This window comes from Dreissena polymorpha, chromosome 1 (assembly GCF_020536995.1).
Source record: "Dreissena polymorpha isolate Duluth1 chromosome 1, UMN_Dpol_1.0, whole genome shotgun sequence".
Taxonomy (NCBI): domain Eukaryota; kingdom Metazoa; phylum Mollusca; class Bivalvia; order Myida; family Dreissenidae; genus Dreissena; species Dreissena polymorpha.
The window spans coordinates 106110228-106122141 of record NC_068355.1 but is presented as its reverse complement, the minus strand read 5'-3'; the positions used below and the strand labels follow the sequence as shown (position 1 = coordinate 106122141).

General features: G+C 33.8%; 1 long non-coding RNA gene across 1 annotated transcript; it reads left to right on the top strand.

Annotated features, from left to right (window-relative positions):
• Positions 1 to 1144: 1144 nt before the first annotated feature.
• LOC127865255 (uncharacterized) lies at positions 1145 to 5071 on the top strand. Its single transcript, XR_008042539.1, has 3 exons — positions 1145 to 1675; positions 3018 to 4323; positions 5003 to 5071. It is a non-coding gene; the product is annotated as an uncharacterized LOC127865255 (long non-coding RNA).
• The last annotated feature ends 6843 nt before the right edge of the window (positions 5072 to 11914 follow it).

The following is an 11914-nucleotide window of genomic DNA, read 5'->3' as shown; positions in this document are numbered from 1 at the left end:
AGTACCGTTTTGGAGGCGCGCGAGAGTATTCAGGGGCGGGTAATCCGGTAGGTATCGATTTTTGGGATTGTCTATTAGTCAAAAAATGAAAAGCCACTTTAAGACGTTTTGTATCGGATTGGCGGTACTGCAATTTTAAATGGCTCTTTACAGTTTTGTAAATCAGCGTGTTGTATTTAATAATATATAAAGAATATACAATGTATGACCTTTTGGACCATCTGGTGACAGCACGTGACCGTTGTCGTCTAACCCTGCCAAGGTGAAACCAGATCTGTATAAACATTGTGTTGTCAATGGCTTCGTAATGTTTTATTTGATTTTTAGCCGGATTTTTTTCGAAAAAATCTCGGCTTATAGATTGATGTTGTCGGGCGGGCGGGGGGGGCGGGCGGGCGGGGTGGCGGCGTGCTCGAAAATGTTAAAGTTCTTATTTCATGGTATAACTTTGGTATGCTTGGACCTAGAGTCTTCAAACTTGACATGAAGGTTGGCCAGGATTAACAGATGACCACTGGTCATTTCAAGGTCATTCATTTGAAGGTCAAGGTCACTGTGACCTTCAATATAAAAAATGTTAAAGTTCTTATAACTTTGGTATGCTTGGACCTAGAGTCTTGAAACTTGACATGAAGGTTGGCCATAACTAGTTAGTAACCACTGGTCATTTCAAGGTCATTCATTTGAAGGTCAAGGTCACTGTGACCTTGAATGTAAAAATGTTAAAGTTCTTATTTCATGGTATAACTTTGGTATGCTTGGACCTAGAGTCTTCAAACTTGACATGAAGGTTGGCCAGGATTAACAGATGACCACTGGTCATTTCAAGGTCATTCATTTGAAGGTGAAGGTCACTGTGACCTTCAATATAAAAATGTTAAAGTTGTTATAACTTTGGTATGCTTGGACCTAGAGTCTTGAAACTTGACATGAAGGTTGGCCAGAACTAGTAAGTAACCACTGGACATTTCAAGGTCATTCATTTGAAGGTCAAGGTCACTGTGACCTTGAATGTAAAAATGTTAAAGTTGTTATAACTTTGGTATGCTTGGACCTAGAGTCTTGAAACTTGACATGAAGGTTGGCCAGAACTAGTAAGTAACCACTGGACATTTCAAGGTCATTCATTTGAAGGTCAAGGTCACTGTGACCTTGAATGTAAAAATGTTAAAGTTCTTATTTCATGTTATAACTTTGGTATGCTTGTACCTAGAGTCTTCAAACTTGAAATAAAGATTGGCCAGTACTAGAAGATGACCACTGGTCATTTCAATGTCATTCATTTGAAGGTCAAGGTCACTGTGACCTTAAATGTTAAAATGTTAAAATTGTTATAACTTTGGTATGCTTGGACATAGAGTCTTCAAACTTGACATGAAGGTTTGCAAGCACACTTAGATGACCACTGGTCATTTCAAGGTCATTCATTCTAAGGTCAAGGTCACTGTGACCTTGAATGTAAAAATGTTAAAGTTCTTATAACTTTGGTAGGTAAAAATGTTAAAGTTCTTATTCCATGTTATAACTTTGGTATGCTTGTACCTAGAGTCTTCAAACTGTGACCTTCAATGTTAAAATGTTAAAATTGTTATAACTTTGGTATGCTTGGACCTAGAATCTCAAACTTGACGTAAAGGTTTGCAAGCACACTTAGATGACCACTGGTCATTTCAAGGTCATTCATTTCAATGTCATTCATTTGAAGGTCAAGGTCACTGTGAACTTAAATGTTAAAATGTTAAAATTGTTGTAACTTTGGTATGCTTGGACCTAGAATCTCAAACTTGACGTAAAGGTTCATATTTGTGACCTTAAATGTTATTGTTGTTCATGTATATGCATGCATTCAAAACATAACACAAGGTTTGCTCATGCCTTGAAAAGTACTTACATTTCATTTTGACCTTTGAACAATATTTCAGTAATTTAAGTATTGCATTGACAAAAACACGAAAGGTACTTTCCTGTCATTTAAATCAAAAATCCGGCTTCAATGCGGTCATCTCCGACCGCAGAACTCTTGTTTTAATCTGTGTAATGGGCGTCTACTTTTAACATGACACTTAGGAGTATGACCTCTTCTCCCATGGTGACATGCCATGTTTTGCGTAGCAGGCGTCGTTCATTTAATGGACATGCACTTTTAACATGACACTTGGGAGTATGACCTCTTCTCCCATGGTGACATGCCATGTTTTGCGTAGCAGGCGTCGTTCATTTAATGGACATCCACTTTTAACATGACACTTGGGAGTATGACCTCTTCTCCCATGGTGACATGCCATGTTTTGCGAAGCAGGCGTCGTTCATTTAATGGACATGCACTTTTAACATGACACTTGGGAGAATGACCTCTTCTCCAATGGTGACATTCCATGTTTTGCGTAGCACGCGTCGTTCATTTGATAGACATGACGATTTTGGGACTCACTTCCCACAGTGAAGCACACTTTTTGACAGTAAAGTCTGGCTCACATAGTACAGTTATGTGTATGCAATTAGTTTTTTGAACAAAGGAAATCCACGAATTTAACAGCCCATTAAATAAACAAAAACACGAAATCTCATCCTGTCAAATCGTAATGGTTTGACATTAATTTAGGACTACATCAGTTATATCCTAAATTAACATTCAATTTAGTGTTCAGAAAATTACCTGCCCTTAATCGATAAATACTAATTATGTATATGAAAATTATGAATAAGATCTCATGTGCATTTTACATTATAGTGATGCATGCTGTATTCATGTTTGATTTGTTCTCTCATTTATATATATATATATATAAATATATATATATATATTTAGCCGGATTTTTTTCGAAAAAATCTCGGCTTATAGATTGATGTTGTCGGGCGGGCGGGGGGGCGGGCGGGCGGGCGGGCGGGGTGGCGGCGTGCTCGAAAATGTTAAAGTTCTTATTTCATGGTATAACTTTGGTATGCTTGGACCTAGAGTCTTCAAACTTGACATGAAGGTTGGCCAGGATTAACAGATGACCACTGGTCATTTCAAGGTCATTCATTTGAATGTCAAGGTCACTGTGACCTTCAATATAAAAAATGTTAAAGTTGTTATAACTTTGGTATGCTTGGACCTAGAGTCTTGAAACTTGACATGAAGGTTGGCCATAACTAGTTAGTAACCACTGGTCATTTCAAGGTCATTCATTTGAAGGTCAAGGTCACTGTGACCTTGAATGTAAAAATGTTAAAGTTCTTATTTCATGGTATAACTTTGTCATGCTTGGACCTAGAGTCTTCAAACTTGACATGAAGGTTGGCCAGGATTAACAGATGACCACTGGTCATTTCAAGGTCATTCATTTGAAGGTGAAGGTCACTGTGACCTTCAATATAAAAATGTTAAAGTTGTTATAACTTTGGTATGCTTGGACCTAGAGTCTTGAAACTTGACATGAAGGTTGGCCAGAACTAGTAAGTAACCACTGTACATTTCAAGGTCATTCATTTGAAGGTCAAGGTCACTGTGACCTTGAATGTAAAAATGTTAAAGTTGTTATAACTTTGGTATGCTTGGACCTAGAGTCTTGAAACTTGACATGAAGGTTGGCCAGAACTAGTAAGTAACCACTGGACATTTCAAGGTCATTCATTTGAAGGTCAAGGTCACTGTGACCTTGAATGTAAAAATGTTAAAGTTCTTATTTCATGTTATAACTTTGGTATGCTTGTACCTAGAGTCTTCAAACTTGAAATAAAGATTGGCCAGTACTAGAAGATGACCACTGGTCATTTCAATGTCATTCATTTGAAGGTCAAGGTCACTGTGACCTTAAATGTTAAAATGTTAAAATTGTTATAACTTTGGTATGCTTGGACATAGAGTCTTCAAACTTGACATGAAGGTTTGCAAGCACACTTAGATGACCACTGGTCATTTCAAGGTCATTCATTCTAAGGTCAAGGTCACTGTGACCTTGAATGTAAAAATGTTAAAGTTCTTATAACTTTGGTAGGTAAAAATGTTAAAGTTCTTATTCCATGTTATAACTTTGGTATGCTTGTACCTAGAGTCTTCAAACTTGACATAAAGGTTGGCCAGTACTAGAAGATCACCACTGCTCATTTCAATGTCATTCATTTGAAGGTCAAGGTCACTGTGACCTTCAATGTTAAAATGTTAAAATTGTTATAACTTTGGTATGCTTGGACCTAGAATCTCAAACTTGACGTAAAGGTTTGCAAGCACACTTAGATGACCACTGGTCATTTCAAGGTCATTCATTTCAATGTCATTCATTTGAAGGTCAAGGTCACTGTGAACTTAAATGTTAAAATGTTAAAATTGTTGTAACTTTGGTATGCTTGGACCTAGAATCTCAAACTTGACGTAAAGGTTTGCAAGCACACTTAGATGACCACTGGTCATTTCAAGGTCATTCATTTGAAGGTCGAGGTCACTGTGACCTTGGATGTAAATATGTTAAAGTTGTTAATACTTTGGTATGCTTAGACCTAGAGTCTTCAAACTTGATATGAAGGTTGGCCAGAACTAGTAGATGACCACTGGTCATTTTAAGGTCAAGGTCACCGTGACCTTGAATGTAAAAATGTTAAAATTCTTATTTCATGGTATAACTTTCATATTTATGTGTCCAATCTATCTGCTAGAACTGGTGTGATAGAAACCTTTTGGAGTGATCATAAGGCTGTCTGGATTTCTGTGTAGGTATGTGAAAGCAAAACAATAAATAGTATTATTTCATCTAAGTTTATTTTCTTACATTTGATAATGAAATTGATGGAAACTTCAAACAATATGTTACTAATTTGCTAATAAAAAAATTGAGATCAAACTTTCCTAATTGTCAATTCAAGTTCATATTTGTGACCTTAAATGTTATTGTTGTTCATGTATATGCATGCATTCAAAACATAACACAAGGTTTGCTCATGCCTTGAAAAGTACTTACATTTCATTTTGACCTTTGAACAATATTTCAGTAATTTAAGTATTGCATTGACAAAAACACGAAAGGTACTTTCCTGTCATTTAAATCAAAAATCCGGCTTCAATGCGGTCATCTCCGACCGCGGAACTCTTGTTTATTATAAAGGTTTAACGGATACAGTAATTTCGCATTTAACTACCTAGATCGTACACGAGTGGTTATAGTTCAAATTCATACAGTGAAATGAACTTATATTTATTTATCCCGAAGTGTCCAGTTTGAAACGCATACGATTTTTTCACTGAATATTTAGTTTCCTATTCATTTGGCAACGTTTGTTAACGAGTACATTGTTTCGACATATACTGTCGTTTTTGCTAAAACATCAATGATGTACAATTGCAGCATTAAGATGTCTGTTCCTGCATCGCTTTTTCCTCTGGCTGAGCCGAATAAGTATGTTACACATATGCTTGCAGATTTATTTCCCTCAGCGCCCCCTACTTCTATATATGACATGTCACCGGAATGGTTTCAATGTAGAACAAGTGGGTTTTGAATAAATCTGATGAGGCAAAAAATACAACAAACAGACGTACTAATAGTACGCATCCTTATAAAATTATGGTATTTTATTGAATGGGCTGTGGTTGTTTGGCTAATAGTGTTGCCAAAGACGGCTGTTATTAAAGCTAACAGAATGGCAGAACAGGTTAAACGAATTAGTATCTCCCCTTCGTGTGAAATTGGCTGAAATCATAGGTAATTTTAACAATCAAAATGAAGGACAACATGTGTTGTACATAAAAGTGCAATTTATATGGAAACAATATGCATTTTGTATCGCGCGTTTTGCTCGGATCTGATTATATGTAATGTACGAGTATATTGTTTGATAAAAACTGGGATCAACGCCTTGAAACGGTTAATGCAAATGATTGATGTTTGTAAACTTTAAGAGGGGTAGGTTAATCTTACACTTAGCCCAGGACAAATAATTACTCTGTCAAATGCTATAACGAACCAAATTTACTTGCAGGCAGAGATAGATAAGCCTCGTGCGTGTTTGGCATATCGATCCAAAGGTGATGACACATAGGCCGTGTGTCCAGTTTTGAAAATTAGCTCGAATCCACGCAGACAATTAAACACTTAATTACAAATTAAAACTGTCTACTATAAAAAAAAAATTATTTAAGGCAAATTAAAACACACACATACGATAGATAAATACATATATATTTTATAGTCATAATACATTGATGGATTTTTTTTAAAGATTTAACAATCGTATGCATCATACAGACATCACATCCACAACATAGACTAAACATCAATATTTGATAGCCGTTTACAAGCAAGTGTCACACTTGCTTTTAAATTGTATTTTAATACTTACAAAGAAATTTGCATGAGCGTTTTTTTCGGAAGTGCATTGCAGATTATAATTTTTTTTAAATCGATAGAATTTTGTTTAATGCTCTTCTTCGGTTTTGAAAACAGAACAGAACAGAACAGAAAGTTTATTCATATAACTTGGACATTTCCAGTTCATCGTTACATATACATAACTGACATTATATAAGCAATAAGCTCCTGCATAGTAATGCGAAAGTGACCAAAATAGTACATAAAAAGGTGTTAAAAATGCACTTAGGCCATCATATCACTCAACGTTTGCATTCAATTTATCAGTTCTCATTTTAAAAGCATTTTTACAATATATTGCGAGTTTATTTAGGACTTAAGTTTTAGTGTTTGTTAACAAAAGAATAAATTTATGCATACTAGGTCGATTATAATAGAATTTGTCAATATACATTTTTCTTATATCGGTATAAAGGGGACATACAATTACAAGATGGTATTCGTCTTCAATATCACCTGAATTACATAAAATACATTTGCGTTCGTTTTTAGGACTATTTATATGTCTCCCAGATTCAATTTTTAACATGTGGGACGAAAGTCTTAATTTTTTATGTATTTTCTTAAATTTAAGTTTTGGATTATGTTAAGGTAATCAGATAGTTCAAATTGATGTTTCAATTTTTTTGTATAGAGTTAATGAACTTTTAACATTTAAATCATTTAGCCACAAACCTATGTAAATATCAATAAGTCTTTTTTTAAATATCGGAATAAATACACTTGCATTTACTGATTCTGGATACATCCAAACATCTACAAAACCAGTGTTTTAAAGCAAGTCCCGTACTTTGGTAATCCAATTGTTACATCGTATTATATTTACAGCACCATTTCTCATTTAACATAGTGTACTATATTATATACAATTAGTTTGTTTAACAGTATACAATTTTATAAAATATTTTATAATTCGTACATAGCGATTTATATATAATGGGTATCGCCCTAGTTCCCCGTACACAGCTGAATTAGGGGTACTCATTTTGACACCAAGTATTCGTTTAAAAAATCTTCTATGAACTCTTTCAATATCATCAGCATTTACAAACCCCCAAACCTCACACGCATAGCACAGTATTGAAGTAACATAAGAATCGAACAAATTAAACATTATTTTAACAGGAACATGCATGTCTTTGGTGATTGCAAAAAGCGACCCCATAGCCTTTAAGCCTTTATCGAATAAAGTTTGAGTAGTTTGTATAAATTGTTTTGAGAACAATGGTAGCATAACATGTGCATAAAAGGTGCATAAAAAGTAAAATATATGGGTCATAATTTCAGTTTGTTAATAACGTGTTTAAGAATAGAAAATATGAAGAAAGAGTGTATATGATAAAACATATGTGTTTAACGCATATGCATGTATACTTTAACTGAGGGATGTAAAGTCATGAAAGATATATATGCATATCATTTTTAAATATTCATGTGTGTTTTCAGTCCATACATTAGAGTCAGCCAGCTGAGCATGATTAGGTAACGCACACGTCCATGCCAGGTTACGGTGTGACACATATTGATATATATTTATTTTTATAAAATAGTGGGAATTACAGACCATAAACGCCCTGTGTTTACATATAGTTTTGTCTTCATCATTTGAGCTTTAAGTAGGATCTTAAACTGTATTATAGCTATCTGCGTTTTATGTATGTAACCCTAACGCATAATCTAATATCACTGAATATCTCTGCCTAATTTATTTGATTGTTTGCATTATTATATGGGAACACTATTCGGTCGATCACCTTTTTACATTGAAATTGTGTTGCCATATTAGGAAATTCACATTAATGGCAGATACGTGGTTTAAGTATTAAGCATCTAACATTTAAAGTGTTTGCCTGTGTTTCAAAATAGTTTTAATCCTTTAATAAATCAGGAAGCTATAGCTTGTAGAAGTCGTTATGTATACTAACATTTGACTTGTGTACTTTAACTAATAACCAATCGCCTGTGTAAAGCAAAACAGCGAACACAAGCTCAAGTCCGGTACTTTAATTCAAGCATTATCTTCAATATCCCAACCCCCAGAGTGCAGAGTTAATTGTCAGGTAAAATTCCATATGTACAGTTCACATTACTTGATTTGGGCGGTTAAAACTATCGCACAAATTTACTTTAAACACCATTGTACGGTACAATTGTTTTTTTTTTATCAAACACAGAGCGTGTTATTTTCGAATTGTCATTTTATGTAAACTCATACAAATTAATAACTTATATTGTAATTATCTCAGGTGGTTTCATGAGAAATATCATCAATTAATTGTTTCAAATACCAACAATGACGGCGAACATTATCGATATTGTCAACTGGTACACTGTAAAATGACGAAATTATTTTGACGTAATGACACTATCATTCTCGCAAAAGTGTCAAATTTAATTTTTTTTTAATATAAATACACGGCTGAAAAGCATTAAATAGGTATTTTTTAATGTTGGTTTCCATAGATTGTTGACTTTGTTCATTCGCGCTCATAGGAAATAAGCTTTTTTACTCATAGCTGCGCCACTGAGAAAAACAAATTATTTTTGTTTCCTCGTGAAAAACAAGCAATACACTACTTAAACCCACACATACAATCTACATGTATGTATGCACCATCTCAGTAATACTCCTGTTTTAACATTACCGTTAAACACAGAAGACTTTGATATTTATTTAAAAAACATGTTTGTGTACCTTAAGAGGTAGAATAGGACGTTTTGCTCTCTCATAATGTGTTATTAATGTATTGTCAACTAATGCAAGCTGTTTAAACAGATATATTTTGCATTATAGGTGCGGTTGAATTGCGTTTACAAATGTCCTTCTTATAAACAAAGTTTGGATTTTGTTAACGCTTAATTTTAAAGCCAAGTAATATTTTATCCTTGAGTATAATGTTTCCTTTGTATGCGCCAGCTCATTGCTGATAGTGTGAACAAAGGCTAGAAGTACTTATCTAAATTAAAAGGCATGTCATTAATAATACGCCAGCGAGTTATTGTCCATTTATAGCATGTGATTTTATTACAATTCTAAAGTATTAACGACTATGGGAGTAACCTGTATCTGAATAGGTTTTGTTTACCTGTTGCGAGGCATGTAAGATTTGGACACTTGCCAATAAGGAGCAGCCTACTGCCAAACATGAAAGTTTATAATTCGCAAGCATTGCATGGCTATGCATTGTGAATTGCATTTAAAGTTTTAACTCTAAAACATATATCTTATATCGATAAAGCGTGGTAAACAGAAAAACTTCGCCGTGTTTAGCGCTACGATTTAACACTACATACTTTTTACTCGAAGAGATAGCTAAGAAGTACACATCCAGGTACATTATTCAGATGGTAGTGTTCAGAATGAGCACGTTCCCTTTAATTTATTGCCCGCAGTAACATAAACAGTGTGAAAACATCGCCTAAATATTGCATTGTAACGCAACGGCTAATAATTCAAAGTACATGTTCGGAAAGCATAAAAATCGTTTCGTATGATATAATTAAAGATGTGTATGTAGTTTAATTTTTAATTGTTAATCACGAACATCAATAATTATATTACTAGAAGAAAATAAAACCTTGTTCCTGAAAACATTTCCAAAATACGTTTCAAGTAGGGACAACACTATAAGCCAGATTAAGGAGAGCGAGCAATCTTATACATCTTAATACATATGTTGTATTTACCGCACAAATATTTCATAATATTTCAACGGCAAATTGTTCTTCCAGTTGTATTTGCAATTCGTAAGTAAGTCAAAGGATGCAACAAGTCCGCCTTTATTTACAATAAAAACACAGCATTATGTTCAGCAATCGGTCAATTTTTAAGTATGGCACAAACACATATCATATTAGACATATACACATGAATGCAATCGCAAATGGTTTAGTCTATTAGCATCGACCAGCATGTATCCGTGTGTAAATACAGCTATTAAATAAATCCCCGAAGTTTTAATTCCCCCAAAATAATATATATATATATATATATATATATATATATATATATATATATATATATATATATATATATATATATATATATATATATATATATATATATATATATATATATATATATATATATATATATATATCGTGTACTATAATTTGTAGAAAGCAAAGAGATCCGGGATAGGCCGCAGGTTATAAGGATTGATCGTAATGGGTGTTTATCGAAAGGTAAAATCTAATTTATCATTCAATGGCATGTAGACATAGTTTCGGTTTTCGAGACATGCTATGTGTTTGTGCACGTACCGTAATACTTGATTTACAGGCCTTTACAAGGTATGGCTAATAAACAGAGCACACATGCAGAAGCATGCAATACCGGGAAAACGTATCAGGTAAACTGTTTACGAGGACGTTACCAAATTTCATCAATACACCCCATACAATTTTATGGCAGTTAATTAATTCTGAATTAATTCCAGCATACAAAACCCTGGATCTTTTTATATATTTACATTTCGTTAGGACGCCAAACTGTTGAATGTGGTGCATTATTTAACAGCGCAAAATTATAAACATATCGCCCCATTGGTGCAAAAAGGTACCAAGTGACATTTTGATAGTTTTGAGAAAAACGCGTTTAAAGATTTGAAAGTGAATATCTAATTTACTACATACAACTCAGGACTGCAATTGTGCATATGGTTAGATATAAATACAACCTTCATCCCTGCAAAAATTGAACATGTTACATTTATCAATAAGCGATAATTGATCAATTATGTCATATGGTTCCTTTTTGCATAATTCAATATTAAGTTTAACAAAATGCAAAAAGGTACCATATGCACACTTGGCTCCTTTTTGCATGAACTATTTATGTAGATTGTATTCTAAAATGGCACAATAAGGTACCATATGACATATGGTACCTTTTTGCACCACACAAAACTGGAAAGTGAATATGATGATTACACTTTATTAACAACAGTTAAGTATAAACATCTATAAAGATGTGACACATCTGTAAAGTTAAACAATTAAAGTATTGTTGAGATTAAAAAACAATAGTATTTTTTAAAGTTAATCTTGCAAATTTCAGTTTTTGACATAAATGTACAGCACCCATAATATCCACAATGTCAACATTCTTCACTCGATATCAGTATCTTCCTCATCTGACTCCATAGGAACAAAATCCTTTTCCTTACTGCTCGTCGGTAAGGACTCGTAATAAGAATTTAACTCCTCAGGAATGGTTTCTTTTGAGCATAAATTAACAAGGTCATTTTTCTTTTGAATCGATATTGGCAGTTTTGTGTCGTAACAACGCTTTAAATCTGACTCACGATTTGGCCAAGTGTTATGAACACCTTTCTGTTTTCTTGTTGTTTTCTGTACTTGAATTTCCTGAAATTGGTTGTCGTCAAAGCTGTAGTTCACAAATACTGATCTTTGATTGTCCCTTCGCACTTGTATCCACTTTACCTTAAGCCAGTTTATTCTTTGTCCAGTGACTGATGTTTTTAGGTTTGTACAATGTTTCTTTACAAAGTCTTTGAAGTCCATTACATGATTGTATTTCATTGGTATAGTTACATATGGCTGTGATT